The 15,140-nt window shown below is 56.1% G+C and overlaps 1 protein-coding gene across 1 annotated transcript in view; it reads right to left on the bottom strand.

Annotated features, from left to right (window-relative positions):
• The window catches only part of MCRIP2 (MAPK regulated corepressor interacting protein 2), a 148,967-nt gene extending 136,647 nt beyond the window's left edge, over nt 1–12,320 (bottom strand). Inside the window, exon 1 of the mRNA XM_061350820.1 lies at nt 12,316–12,320. The gene's annotated coding sequence lies outside the window, so the exon portion shown is untranslated. The remainder of the gene's footprint in view (nt 1–12,315) is intronic.
• Nucleotides 12,321–15,140: the final 2,820 nt, after the last annotated feature.

The raw sequence follows: 15,140 nt of genomic DNA, 5'->3' as shown, positions 1-15,140 counted from the left end.
CCTGTGCTGGGAGAGCAGCGTGCACATCATGTCCTTATGTCTGTGCAGCCCTGGTGGGCTGTGGGACCTGGACTGCCTCCATTGCAGTGCTTTACCTCCACTCAGGGTCTGGATGGAAAGGGTAACTTTTCCTCCAGGAGCTGGGGAAGCTCCTGACACAAGGCTCATGTCCGACCCATCTTGAGGGGCTACTTCATCCAGGGTGAACCTGCTGCTGGCTCTGCAAAGCTGCAGGGGAGGGAGCTGATGTGCAGAAAAAAAGAGCAGACTTGGATTCAAAGTGGATGGGCACTGGACACAGTCCACCTCCAGCAGCAAGGTGCTGCAGGCCACAACTGGCTGTAGGCTGGATGAGCCAAGAATAGCAAAGAAAAGGTACATTGTGCTTGGATGCAGCTCTGGAGGTGGGGATGAAAGGGAGAGGACGGAGGCAGAGTTTTGCAGGCACGGATGAGGGTTGGCAGGCAGGCTGGAACAAATGTGTTGGTCCAGCCCAGCAAGGGTGAGGACTGCCATGCTATGTGCGGGTGCTCCTGTCACTCCTTCTGCAGCACTTTCATGCCCTGGGTCTCCAGCAGCCAGATCCATCACCATCCTCCCCAGGAACATCCTGATGCTGCCAGGCTCCCGGCACCGCAGCCCGTCGGCACGAGCGGCACAACGCGATGTGATGTGGAACATCTGCTCCATGCAACGCGACCTCCCGCGGGCCGTGAGAAAAAGAGCAGCGCTGTCAGGGCCCATCAGCCGTCCTGGTGCTGACGAGCACAGGAAGCAGCAGGGCGGGAGCCGGGATGGCCGGAGACATGCGGCTGTGGGTGCAGGAGCAGGGCTGGAGCGGGACCGTGGGGGCTCCTTACCACGCGTAGGGATGGGAGAGGGACCTCGGTGCAGGGGATGTGCTCTGGGTTCGTGTTTCCTGCAGCGTGCCATGCCAGCTGCTCCGCTCACGCTGAAGTGAATGAATCCCAGAATCCCAGACTGGTTTGGGAGGGAAGGGACCTTAAAGCTCACCCAGTTCCAGCCCCCTACCACAGAAAAAGAGCTGCTGCTCAGGGAGGTGTTGAGGGAAAAGGGAAAGAAATTCCACCCATCTCTTCTCTGTAAAAGCATCTGCTTACCCTCCCGATTGACTCTGTGAAGGGTCTGTTCTCAGCTTCACATGGGGACGTTTCCCAGGCAGGTCTGGTCGAAAGTCCCAGGTCACACACATGTCAGACAACCCCTGAAAAGGCCTCCACATCTTGTCTGAGGATTCTGGAGTCATTTACTGTGCCTTCACTCAGACAAATGTTCAATCCTTGCTGTCACCTGAGGAAATCTAGACTCCAAATGATGCTCCATGAATGTCACCTCTGCAAGAACAAAATAAATGGCACACTGAGTCCTGCTACTTGTCCTACTCAGCAAAACAGGCCTGGTAATCCAGGGAAGCACCAAGGTCCTGCTCCATGCAGGGAAAACAGACTGAGGATTTCTGCTCTGAGCCTCCTGCCAGGGAATCTCAGCAGCTTGGGGACACCAGCTCAGAACAGAAATGTCTTCATTTATTTGAGCGAACCCCTGTTGCTGGGGTCGCTCGATGGGCTATGGGTTCTGGTTGTGTCTGGCCAAGCCTGGATAAGAACTATTTGTAGAGACCCTGCAGCCAGGCCTGTGAGCAGCCTGTACAGCTTCACCTGGGACCACATTTTCCATGTGAATGTTCAGTGTTGAGGCTTCTCCATACCTTTGTCTACCTGCTCTGCCTTTATCATGAACCTTTTCACTGGCTTAAATGGTGAAACCCTGTTGAGTTACCCATGACAGCCCAACTCATAGAGATGGGTTTGCTGATACAGAGACCTGTGTGACACAGAGACCCTGGCCCTTGTACTGCAGGCCACTGAAGTGCCTTCAGGCGAGCAAGAACCTTCAGTTATTAGAAAGGCTGGATTGAAACTAATTGCCCCAAAAGAGAAAAGCTCCGTGTCCCATCTCAAACCCTTGAGGGTTTCTATGGGCAGCATGAAATTAGTAAATTGCTGTTTGTGTAATTTCCTGACCCTTGCCCATAGAACATTTTTGTTCTGTCATATAAAGTAAACTCCAGGCTTTGGATGCTCAGAGAATCATAAATAACTGGAAGAAGAAAGGCAAAATGTAATGTGGTCCCTAGGAGAGCTTCAGGCTTCCCAGAACATCTCCAGGGACACGGCACTCACATGCAGAGCTGAGACAACCTTTGCTGCAGCACCGGCCCTTCTTCAGCTGCTTCTCCTGAGCACATCAGGTTCTCCTAGCTCATTGCTGGGAAGAAAAGCTCACGATTAATAGTGAAAAATGTGTGTTTTTTTGTTTTAATTATAACAAATGGATGGATTTCATGGCAAAACAGCTGTGACAGATCCTGATCCCCTGGTGTCCACTGGTCTGCTCTGGCCACTTGGATCAGCCTGGCACCTTTGCCAAGCAAGGTACAATGGAGTGGCACAGGCCAGCGGTGAGGTCTCTGCTGAGTGGGGACATGAGGGGAAAATGCCTGTATGTGCTGGTGAAAACCCTGTTTAACCCTCTCCCATCCTTGTCTATCTTCCTTATTCCCAAGTCACTCACTTAGGTACAATCTGGGTATTTCTACGTCCCCCCCCTTGGGTTACAGATAACAATTCACACCAGTGAAACTGGGACAGACAACCATCTGGAAACAGTTCTAGAGAGCAATCCCAAGTGCAGGGATGCTCCTCGCACTGGCCATAGATGGGGGAAAATGCTGGCTAAACACAGATCTCTGTACCCCCTTCTACCTTCAAACATGAAGCTGTTTTGTCCCCCAGGGAGCTCACTAGGTGCCTTCATTCCATCAGTGTCAGCAGCAGGCCACCATATCACCCACCATCACATCCAGCCTATATGAGACCTAAATGTGGAGCTACAGTGGTCATGGAGGGCTGACACAGGGCCCTATGTCTCCTCAGGACCAGCTTCTCTTGACGATGAGACATTGCTGGGGAAACCTTCTGAGACAGCCTGAATGCCCTCACCTCTCCAGACACCTCTCCTTGACTTGGTTTCAGAGGAATTCAAAACAAAATCTAGAAACATCCCAGCAGCTCCTGTCTCACCAGAGCATGGCCAAAGTGACAAACAGAACGTGACAGCCGCTAACCGTGACGTGCTATTGTACTGCCAGTATTTGCTCAGATGGTACAGCCATGGCAGAAGACACACAAACCATCTAATTTTCTCTCTGATATGGTGTCGTCAGGCAAAAATGGAATGACAGACTGGATGCACATAGTGGGAAGAAGATTTCCAGCAGGTGCATGTCTACAGTGAGTCAATGGAGATGAAAGAGCTAATGTCTCTCAGTTGATGAATTGGTGTGGTTCATCAACTCTCAAGGGTTTCCACTTGGGAAAGTCAGTGTAAACTCAGCAACAGGACATGCTCCATCTGTTCAGGTGGCTCTATCTCTGCTCTGGAGGCTGGAGAGCTGACAGCAGGGCAGGACCATGCTTTTGGGCATAAGGGTGCTGCTGGGAAGGAGGTCTCTGACTGGTACACTGTTAAATGAAGCATGATAGTGGTGGTCTGTGTGGGGGCACTGAGCTCCTGGGGGAGGTGGGACCTGTTGTCCCAGAACTCAGTGAGGAGTATTCTGGTGGTACTGCATGTACTTCAATGCCTCTGGATGTCAGTTGCCTTCTCCTTTCCCCATGGACGGGGGGCTCCCAGCAGTGTGGCCTTTGTGAAGAGCATTCATGTGTGTCCCACCACACTGAAGAGCTGCAGAGGCAGCTCTTGAGGACTTGCAAACAGCACAGGGTGAGGGAGGTGGGAATGGGCTCAGGGATGCTGCAGGAGGTATTTCTTCTCGGAAGGCAAAAGCAGAGGGCAGAGAACAGCAGGAGGTGATCAAAGGAGGGGTAAAAGGTGATTTCCTCCTAGGTCTAGGCTTGTATATGTGCATATTAAGCACACACCTTCTGCCCTGGCTTCTAGTTCCTGAAGGCAAATAGGAAGGGGTTGCCAATGAGCATCCCAGGCAGCAGGTGGGTGGGACAGTTCTCTAGCCAAGACAGGGAGATGCTGCAGTGTTTTCCCAACAAGCATGAAAACAGCCCGATAAGAGACTCATCTCTTAACCTTCATGCTGCAGACTCCATCCCCAGTGCCCTGCCACTGCCACCTCCACCCTCCTTCCCATTTAGCCTGGAGGTGCCTGGAAAAAGGTGAGGAGCAGGGAAGAAGCTCTCTGGTTCATTGATCCCACCTCTCCAAGGCACAGTAGGCACTTCAGCACCATTAGAGTGTCTGGTTGTTATTGTCGCTGCTGATTTCTGTACTCTTCTGCCTCTTTCCCTCTGACTGGTTTGGTGGCCCTGTCGTTATCAGGCTTCCCCAGCTGCCTGTCAGGGTCCTACTGGCCTCAGCGTTGCCTCAGGCTCTTGGATAACAAACAAGGCACAGAAGAGTTCTTGGGTTTCCACAGCCTTAATTAGCTGGTCTCATTTTAGGGCTGTGTCCTGCTGGCTGCTGAGACAGACAGCTCAAGAGGCATCTTTAAATGCATCCAATTAGAGGGGGGCTTTAGAGATGAGCATTCAGCTCCTAAACACACACAGGGACCCCTGCCATAAAATCCTGTGTCCAAACCGGGATGTTGTGATGATGCTGAGTTGCTCTTCCCCTGATAAACACAATGCTCCTTCAGCACGACCTGTCACTGCTGTTGTTCTGCTGGTGTTTCTGGTGTCATGCCTCATTTTACACCAGCACAGCTGATGGCAGAGCCAAGAAAAGTGCAGGCTGATCCTGTTGTACTCACAGCTTGGATAGATGTTGATGTAACACCAGGCTGTGTTTTCTCTGTCCCCTTTGCACCAGTCTTAGATCTCCAAACTCTCCTGTCCCTTCTTCCTTAGTAGGATTTGCCTGTGTGATGCCAGGCTGATGTGACAACTTCTCAGCTGGTGTCTTCATGACAATTATCTGTTGCTGAGATGCAGCCCAAGGAGATACTTTCTTCCTGAGGAGCCACCACACATGAATGTCCTTCGCGCAGGGAGGTGTCCACCTCAAGCACCCCCTCACCACTGCAACAAGCCCATACCCTACAGCACCAACAACTGGAAGTCACCCAGACTGGGTGACTTCACATGCACAATTACATTGACGTTGGAGTGACCCAAGTTATCTTGAAACCAAGTGAGATGCCACTGGTGGAGCAAGGGAGTGCTGCAGGATGGGCTCTGAGATGTGTTTGTTCAACAGATGTACGCAGGTGCTTGCAGAGCTCTGCGTCCCAGTCAACCATGAACATCTCCAGCCAAACATGAACGTGCTCAGACTGCCAGAGCCTTCCTGGCTACAAGGTGAGTTCATCCCTTCTCCTTACGCGCATCTTGGCTATGACAGGTCACCTCTGGCACCTGCCTTCCCCCCAGGTCCCTGAGGAGGTCCCTTGGAGACATCCATCCTCCCTGCTGCCTCAAGCCCTCACATTGCTGCTGCACCAGCTAGCAGCACCCACCACCACAGCTGCAGCTTCCCCTCTCTTCAGTGCTTCCCTTGAGGCTGCAAATGAGCAATTAAAACTTCCTGGAAGCATGGTCACCATCCCACCCCTGTCCTGACACAGTGCTGGGGAGGCCAGGCACTGCTGCAGTGGAGGCAGCCCAGCTCTGGCCTCTCAAAGAGTTAAATCTGAGCACCAGCCATTAATATTCTCAGTGATCACCCCAAATACCAGCCCTGCACGGCTGTCACTTTCATTAGTGCTGGGAAAATGAGCCCTTCAAACTAGGACAGGGGGAGGAGGGCTCTGCAGCCAAACAAGCCGCCTCCGTGCCATCCATGGGTATTAAACCCCCTCCTGGTGACGTCAGGGGTCACTTGGGTGACGGTGAAGGATTCCCAAGTCCCCCAGCCCTCTGTGGGTGGGTGCTCCCTGCCCCAGTGCTGCTGACAGCCCCAGTGCCACCAGTGCCCTGGCGCTGGGTGCCACGCTGGCCATGGCCGCAGGAGCTGTGCGCAGGAGGTGTGCGGGGTGGCTGTCACATCACATCACATCAGCATCCCAGTGCCACCACTCGATTAAGGTCCTTCACCGCAGATCCGGTTAAAGAGTCAGGGATTCACTCAACCGGCTGGTGAGAGCCTGGGGTGGCAAAGCCTGGGGCGACAGGGCCCCCTCCAGGCACTGAGGCCTCCCAGGTATGGGTTGGAGGAGAGACTTGGTTTAGGGGGTGTTTTGCCCTTTGAAGTGGTAAAGGAAAGCAATATTCCTGCTTGGTGTGTGGGAAAGTTCATCTTCCAAATACTCCCTCGAGGTGATGCTGAGCCTGTGGCATCAGTCTCCTGAACTTTGCTTTACCATGTGTGTGCACCGCAATGCTGAGCCCTTGGGGCAGGGCTGGGGAAGGATGGCTCAGCCAGAATGGGTCCATTCCTCTCTCCAGCCTCCAAGAGGATCCTGGGGAAGCTGCCAGAGATCCAGACTCCGGATCATTTTGTCTTATTTTCAGCTTACAGTGTTTCAACTGCAGCTGTCCCCTCTGCATTCCATGCCTGCAGGATGCTGCTGAGGCCAGAGAAAGTGTGCTGAGGCCAGAGAAAGTGCTCTGATGTGATGGGGAAACTAAGGCAGGGGCCAGATCCTTGAGCACGTGTGTTATGCAAAGTCATGAGGGACAGGTTTTAGAACTGTCATGAAGCTGTTGGCTTTGTTGCCACCAGAGGAGCTGCAGAAGAAGCTGCTGTGGCAATGGGCAGTACAGCCTATGGCCAGACACATGCTGCTGTGACAGTCTGGGAGAGCTGCACCAATCTGTGGTACTGTGCTCCTCATCCCACTGCCATGGTCCATGGTGAGGAGCAAGTAGTGACCCGGGAGTGTGTGCCAAGGACCTTCTCCCACCTTACACCTAGGAGTCATGGCTAGTGAAGACTGGAGAAAGAGGGACTGATCTGGTGACAAACCAATTCCTTCACCACCAGTAACCATCTGTACTGGGCTCATGGTCCACCTCCGGTACAAAAGCAACAAGCCATTGGGATCTTCCAAACTGAGCAACCTGGTCTAGTGGAAGGTGTCCCTGCCTGTGGCAGGGGGTTGGAACTGGATGGGCTTTAAGGTCCCTTCCAGCTCACACCAGTCTGTGATCCTTCCCTTCCTAAATGAAGGGACTGAAGAAGCTTGTGTTCACGCCAGGCATAATCAAGGAAGTGAAGACCCGCTTTGACACATGCACAGGGAGGGCAACCTGTGGGTTGACCAAGACAGACCTGTCCCTGCCCCAGCAGGACATGTCTGAAGGGAATGAGAACCAGTGATGCTTCAGTCTTTCTGGTCTACACAGTCCTGAAGAGCACCAGCATGGTGTTTGTTATAGAGTTGGCACTGGTGGTCTGAAAAGTCCTTGTGTTTTGGAGAGAGCTGTAGGGTTTATATGGACCTTGTTGTCCTGGGGTTGTCCCTGCCAGCCCCCAGGCTGCTCCTGTCTTGGAGACCAGTTCCCTGGCTTGCACCTTGTGCACACTGGGGTAACTGCACATTCTCTGGGTTGTGGTGCTCCTCCCTGCATGGCAGCAACTGCATCCTTACAGAGCTGCAGCACACCTGGCACTGGATAGGGTCACAGACTGGTTTGGGTTGGAAGGGACCTTAAAGCTCAACCAGTTCCAACCACCTGCCACGGGCAGGGACACCTTCCACCAGACCAGGTTGCTCCAAGCCCAGTCCAGCCTGGCCTTGAACACTGCCAGGGATGGGGCAGCCACAGCTTCTCTGGGCACCCTGTGCCAGCGCCTCAGCACCCTCACAGGAAACAGCTACTTCCTTATATCTGGCCTGAGCTTCCCCTGTTTAAGTTTAAACCCATGATGAGCGCCTGGAGATTCTCTGGTCCAACGCTTGCTCAAAGCCTACCCCTTCCCTGATCTTTAGGGTAATCTGCAGAGCTTGTCTCCAAACCTGCCCAAGCAGAGGCTGGCCCCAGAGAGTCTCCCGGTACCCAGGAGTGGGAGCAAGCACTGGACCTCCATGGAGCATCCTGCTGAGGCAGACAAAGATGTTCACATCCTGCTACAGTGCAGCTGGGGATGGCTGGTGAAGTGGCACCTACACCAAAGTGAACAACGAGGTGGCAACACCCCCAGCAGGCACTGCCAGGGAACGAGGGGGCTGCAGCTCGCTCCTCACCTCTGCTGCCTTCAGGCTGATGCCCCTGGTGCTGGAAAGTACCCAACCTGGGGACCAGGAACCCAAATCCCCCTCTCCCCCATGCGTGGGGCTGGGACAGGCTGTGCCTGTGGGCTCGGTGGCTGCAGAGCACCCGGCAGCGTGTGACAAGCCAGCCCAGCGTGGTGCTGGCAGTAATTACCCTGCCGCCCTCAGCTGAAGGGGACCATATGGTAGGGAAAAGGAAACTCACTTGTAGTTTTCCGCGCCCCCGGGCTCAGCCTTTCTGGGGCTGTCACAGTCGATTTGTGCTGCCTGAGCTGTTCCGCCCCGGCCGCCGCCGCATCCACAGCTCCCGCCCCTTCTAGGGCTCGGCTCTCGCTGCTCCCGCAGCCCCTCTTGCCACGGCCCTGCTCCCTGCTTGTGGTGGGACACGGCCAGAATGGTGCTTGGGCAGTGGGGGCAGGACCACGTGTGGGGTGGTATAATGGGTGCCTCTGGGGCACCCTGGCGTGTAGAGGACCCCTCGATGGAGCCTCGCACCCACGTTGGCTGGCTTTGGGAAGCTATCTCCTCTAGCCCTGGAGTATCATCGAACCAGACTGGTTTGGGTTGGAAAGGACCTTAAGGTCACCCAACCCCTGCCGTGGGCAGGGACACCTCACATTACAAGATGGTATGCATCAGCTCTGAGCTATCTCTACTTTCCAACCATGCCAGGCCCTTCTGCAGGTGGGTTGCTCCCCACTGGAGCTCCCCTGAAGCTCCTGAAAGCCCCCCAGAGCCCTCCTTGCGCTGATGCACTGTGCCACGGGCAGGAATTCATCAGGTTCTCCCCACTGCACTGATATCCTGCCTTAATGTGGAATCTCGGGTGGCCTCAGGGAAGCCTGGATCTGGCTGAGAGGGATTGGTGCCATGTTAATCCAGAGCACTCTTCTGTTCACCTGGCCAAATACTCTTGCCAAAAGCAAGCTAGGAAATGGTAGATGTATCAGGCAGTTTTCCTTGATTTAAGCACAGTGGGTCTCATGCCAGCTCCACTATGAGAAACAGTTCTTAGGTGGGGGAGAAGTTCAGCCTGGAGAAGAGAAGGCTCTGGGAACACCTTAGAGCAGCTCCAGTGCCTGAAGGGGCTACAAGAAAGCTGGAGAGGGGCTTTGGGCAAGGGCCTGTAGGGACAGGACAAGGGGGAATGGCTTTAACCTGACAGAGGGGAGACTGAGATGAGCTCTTAGGCAGAAGCTCTTCCCTGTGAGGGTGCTGAGGCGCTGGCACAGGGTGCCCAGAGAAGCTGTGGCTGCCCCATCCCTGGCAATGTTCAAGGCCAGGTTGGACGGGGCTTGGAGCAACCTGGCCTAGTGGAAGGTGTCCCTGCCTGTGGCAGGGGGTTGGAACTGGATGAGCTTTAAGGTCCCTTCCAGCTCAGACTGGGCTGGGATTCTTGGTCTCTGTGAAGCTGCCAGGGGGTGCTGGGGTGGTGCTGTGCCATCTGGCATGGGCAGGTTCATGGTGAGGTTGGCTGTGTCAGGGAAAGGAGGGTGCTGATGCTGCAGCAGTTGCTTCAAGGGCAGTGACCTGCTATGAGCCATGGTGTGGGGCTGTTGAGAGCAGCCTGAGCATCTTCGCCAGCATCACCAGAGCCTGGCTGCTCCTGCCAACTGGGCACACACTCATCCCTGGAAAACAAACTTCCATTTTTTATTTAGAAAAGGGAACTGGGAGCTCCCAGGTCCTTTCCAGACTCGATGCTGCTGCCAAGGGGCTCCTGGAAGCAGCTGGGGCTAAGCCACTGTTTCTGTGCAGATGATATAGAACTGGTTTTCTTGACTGTTGCTTTTAGAGCTGGATGCCTCACTCTCACAGGGCATCATCATCTTAAGCATGCAGTTTTGGCGTAAACCGTCTGAAAACGGAGTTGACTCCCAGAGGAGGTAAGGACCAAGCAGCCTGACTGCTTTGAGACCCTTGCAGGATGCAACAGGTCAAAGCTCTTTTGGCTGCTGCCCTGATGTAAGATACCAGATGTGGTCACTCAGGCATACTGTCTGACCCAAAAAGGGGGGATTTTGCAGGGGTCTGATGCACACAGGTGGGTGCTGGCCCCAGGATGCAATACCAGCATCTGTCTGGGTGTGGGTTATGTCTTTAGGAGTAAACTTGGTGAGTTTGGAGAGCTCATCCCTCAACAAAGCCCTCGGCAAACATCAGTAGAAGGAGGAATTAAGTAGAAATGAGGAAAATGGGGCTGCACAAGTGTGCTCTGGAGCTGCCCTTCCCACAGTAGTGGTCACCTCCCTGCATTCATTTCCAGCCCCTGGCAGCCATGTGGCCAGAAGACCATGGTCAGAGAGAGAAGTCACCAAGCTCCATGGTCAGGAGGTGCCTGTGTTTGTCCAGCTCCATCCTTGGGACAGCTCACTGCTAGTCCCTGGACAGCAGAGGAGGGTGATGTGAGCTGGTGGTTTTAGCACACATCCTGCCACAGCCCAAAGAGTTGCTGGCCTCCCAGCACAGTGCAAGGTCCATCTGCTCTGTGAGCCTGTAGCCCAGGGACAGATTGCTGACATGGTCCTGAGCATTGCTCAACACTGGGGCTGTGTCTCCTGGGCATGGCCAGCTCTGGACTTCCCCACCACCGTCTCCAGCCCCTAGGTATCCTCCCTTCCCAGTAATGCAGATAGAGAAACAAAAGGTGGCTCATGGATAGCTTGGGATGGAGTGAAGATGTGCACAGGTAATGCGAGCATCCATGTTTCTCTCTAATAGCAGGAGGAGGATGGGGGCTGTTGGCAGCAAGGGGATCATCTTGCAAGTGCAAAGCTGGAGTGGCCTGAGCGATGAAGGAGAGCAGGGAGCCTTCTCCATCCTCATGTCTCCTGCCGTGCGCTTCAGGTTTGCCTGCAGGACCCCAAAAGTGTAACCCCCACCCCTGGGCTCCCGGCCCAGTTCCCTACCCAGCACAGGAGCCTTTTTAGGGGAAAAATCATTGATATGGGAGGGAAAAACCCCAACCCAAGCTCAAGTGTTGCAGCCAGGGACGACTGGATGGGAGCAGTGGAGTGGACTTTAAGAAGAATACCCCTGGGAAGCCGTGCTTGGTGCCTCCTCCCCCTGTGGGTCCCTGACCTCCCGTTTGCCTGTCAAGAGCAAGCTCGGGCACCAAACCCCCCCCTGTCAAATTAGTGAGTCAGGAGCCGTTCGAGAGCCCACCGCTGCTAATTTGTACATTAACTGCTTCTGACAGAAATATTTCACAAGTGAAAAAACAGAAAATGTGCCTCAAGACAATGTGCAACTTCCGTACCAGCAGCTTCTGCTTAACTGTGCGCTGCCCGAGGAGGGGGGACCCGCGCGCCCCGGCGGGGGCACTGCCGTGGATTTAGCCACAAGAGCTGCTCCTGGAGTCGCTGGATCAGGCCCTCTGCTAAAATGGGGGGGAGGCAACAGCTCCTGGTGCCGCTCCCCATCAGCAGTTGGGGTAGAAGGGGCTTAGTGACAGCTCCCTCCTCACCCGGGGATGGACCCTTTGCAGCACCCCTCCATTGCCCACCCCCCTCTCAGTAGCTCCCCGAGTCAGGGTCTGCTCCTTCTTGCTCCCCACCCTAGGGTCTAACCTGCTGGGGCTGTGCCCATAATCACCACATGGGACAAGAAGTTGGCCAGGGGCTCCAGACACCCTGATGGACACAGGCAGCTCCCAGCTGGGGCCAGCCCAGCCCCACAGTGTCCTGCGGGAGAGCACCAGGGTGCAGGACCCATAAGAACACCCCTGAGCCAGCCTGTCCTGCTGCCCAGCACACTTGTCACAGCATGCGTGGTGATCCCAGCAGTGGCCAAGGGTGGTGGCCAAGTGCCTCTGCTGAGTCCCCGGAAAGCAGGACACCATCGGAGGTGCACCAAAAGCAAGTGGCTGCCGGCTGGGGACGCTGTGTGCCCCTCACCATGGCCTTGCACCCTGCCCTGCCCTGCACCAGTGTGTGCTGGGGTGCGGGGCTGAGCCAGGTCCTCGGGCCAGCAGCATCCAGCACATGATGTGTTGTGGCAGGTTCCCTGCAGCCTGGAGCCAGCCCCGAGCGAGCGCTGGTGATGGCTTTAATTGCTTTCAGATTCCATAGCCCAACCAGTGACAGCCCAGGAGCTGTGGCCACTGCGGCCCTGCCATGCCAGCCCCAGACCCCTGCTCAGCCCCAAGCCCATGCAGTGGCTGGCCAGGGAGAGGAGAGGAGCTGCCTGGGCTGGGGCTTCCCTTTCACAGAACCACAGAGTCAACCAGGTTGGAAAAGACCATTTAAGATCACCAAGTCCAACCATTCCATCCCAGCAAAGTCTTCTCCAGGGCTTGTCTGTGCTCATGGTCAAGGGGAACATGCTGGTGTCACCCCCTGTGCTGGGGAAACCCAGCCAGGGGGTCACAGCCCCCCGGGATGCCATTGCACCCCTGCTGTGAAGGCACCTGGATATGTGCCACTGTGACCCCACAGAATGCCCCCTCTCCTCTGGGTGCAGCTCTGCTGTGCCCTGATTTGGTGCCAATTTGGAGGGGGGAGAGATGTCAGGGGGCTCTGCTCACCCATACAGCTAATGGGGGCCCATGATGCAGCAGGGGCCCAGGCTGGCCCTTGCTGGTGGCTGCGTGTCCCCCCCACTGCATTACTATATTGGGGAGCTGTCCCCAGGGCCGTGGGGGATTCCCAGGGCTGACCCACACCTCAGGGAGGGGTTGTCATCCCTTTCTGAATGCCCAACTGCCTCCAAGCATCATGTCCTCACCCACTGGGTGATATCTGTGTGGAGAGCTGGGGCAGTTCTCTGGGGTGTGGGGGGGTAGAGGGCTGCTCAGCACCCATAGTTGAACCCATGGGCTTGACTTGACCCACTGGTGCATGTGCCAGCATCATCCTCCTCCTCCCCTCATCCCTGCCTGCTGCCTCCACAGCTCCAGCCCAGATCCGGCCATGTCTCTAAGGGATCTCTGCCTGCCAGGACCAGGGTGTGCTGGAGTGGAGTGGGATGAGCCCCCCAGCACCCAGAGCTCATCTGTGCAAACATGCCACTGCAGCAGGCCTGGGACCCCCAGCCTGAGCCACTGTCCTGGCACATGGCAATGGAGCCAACCAGGCTACGTGTCCCTGCTGAGCAGGACCAGCCAGGAGCTCTGGACGGGGAATGGGGTTTTCTTGCAGGCAGCGCCCCAAAACCCCCATCCTGGTGTGTTCAAGCTGGGCAGCGGCTGGCGCATGCGATCGTGAAGGCTCCTCCATCGCAGAGCATCGGCCTCAGCGGAGGGTGAGGAGGGTGTGGGGTGCCCGGGGGTGCAGAGCCGGGGCGATTGTTCCCGTCCCTGATCCATTATCGCGGGCAGTGGAGGCGGGCGGCCGGGGCAGGGGCTGCATTATTGACGAGGGGGAAGGCAGCGCCCGGCGCAGGCAGCGGCGGAGCAGGCAGGGCCCCTCCGGCAGCGCTCAGCCCCGGGCAAAGCACTTTGCCTGCGCCGCAGAGCCGCGGAGCGGGCGGGCCCTGGCCCCGCAGCCACCGCAGCTCCTGGTCCTGTGGCTGCCGAACAGCCCCGGTGGGACGGTGCTGGGCTGGGGGCACCCCTGAGCACGCCTGGGAGGGTGGCACGGGTGGGCAGCGATGCCATTGCACCGGTGCTGCGGCTCTGCAGCCCTGCACAGCGATGGTGCTGCTCTGTTTTTAAGCCTCCCTTTGTCTCTAGGCGGAGATTTGTGGCGTAAAATGCACAATATGTTCTATCTGCCCTGTGGGAGCCATAAAATATTCACCAGCAGCTCCCATTATAGTCAGAGTGAATCACGGAGAGCGCTCGAGCCCTCGCTCCTCAACGTGCCTCCTCCCAGTGCAGCCCAGTCCAGTGCCTGCCATGCACCCCACAGCAGGGGCCTACACTTCCACCTCCAGCCCTTGGAGACACCCCAGGCTCGGTAGGTTAAGCAGGGGTGACCATGCTGATGGGATGTCAAACACCTCCACATGCCTCAGCATCCTCACGGCCACCTGGGAGGAGCAGTGTCAACCCCATGTGTGGAAGGGACCTGCGCGATGGGCAGCAGTTAACCTGGTGTCCTTGGGGTGACTTGTGCCATCACTTTGCTTTTTGTAGCCACAGCCCCTTGATGGGGTCATGCACCATGCCAGGGCTGGTTGGGACAGACCCCTTGCTGCCCTTGTTGTCACACACATAGCGTGTTCACGTGGGTCAGTACAACAGCACTCTTCCTCCACCCTCTCCCACCACATCCTGCTCTCTGTCCTTCCATCCATCCTTCCCTTCATACCCACCTCTCCCACTGCCCTTCCCCATTTCCCCTCTCACACCTCAGGCTCAAGACGTGACAGTGTCAAGGGACAACAAATGTACTGTGAAAGCCACACGCTGCTCCAAAGCCGATGTGTCAAATACATCCCATCCTCTGACACACAATTACAGGGACTCACAGAAGAGTTCATGCTGGCTCAACCCTTGTGAATGATGCACAACTACAGGTTGATTTCACCTCCACCCCTTCCATGGCCACACCACCACCCAGCTGGTGACCCAGAGGGTGCCCTGAGGGCTCTCCATGGTGTCCTGGTGGCTCAGGGCCAGGAGCAGCATCCGTATGCCTGCTCCTGCGAGGTGCTGCCGCCTCCATCCACCAGCTCACCCAGTTCTTGAGTGTTCCAGCTGCATCAAGCTCCCGGCACAGTAGGATTTGCCTCCAGCACAACGGGCAGGATGCGGCTCCAAGGATGCAGTTCCCACCTGGGCTGGCCATCACAACACAGGCCACCACCGGATCACTAGGGTGAGATGCCCAAGTGTGTCCCCAGCACTGATCAACACAGGGCCAGGTGAGGGGACCTCGTTCACATGTGGGGCAGCCCCACAGGGGTGATGGGCAGTGGTTTGAGCCACGCAAGCCCTCAGCATCCCATGGAGGCGAGGGGAAGGGGCTGTGGCAGGAGGGTTAAA

This window comes from Neopsephotus bourkii, unplaced genomic scaffold (assembly GCF_033783945.1).
Source record: "Neopsephotus bourkii isolate Nb327-2 ecotype Australia unplaced genomic scaffold, CSIRO-AGI_Nbou_v1 NB_533, whole genome shotgun sequence".
NCBI lineage: Eukaryota > Metazoa > Chordata > Aves > Psittaciformes > Psittacidae > Neopsephotus > Neopsephotus bourkii.
This window is presented reverse-complemented; position numbering and strand designations above follow the sequence as displayed.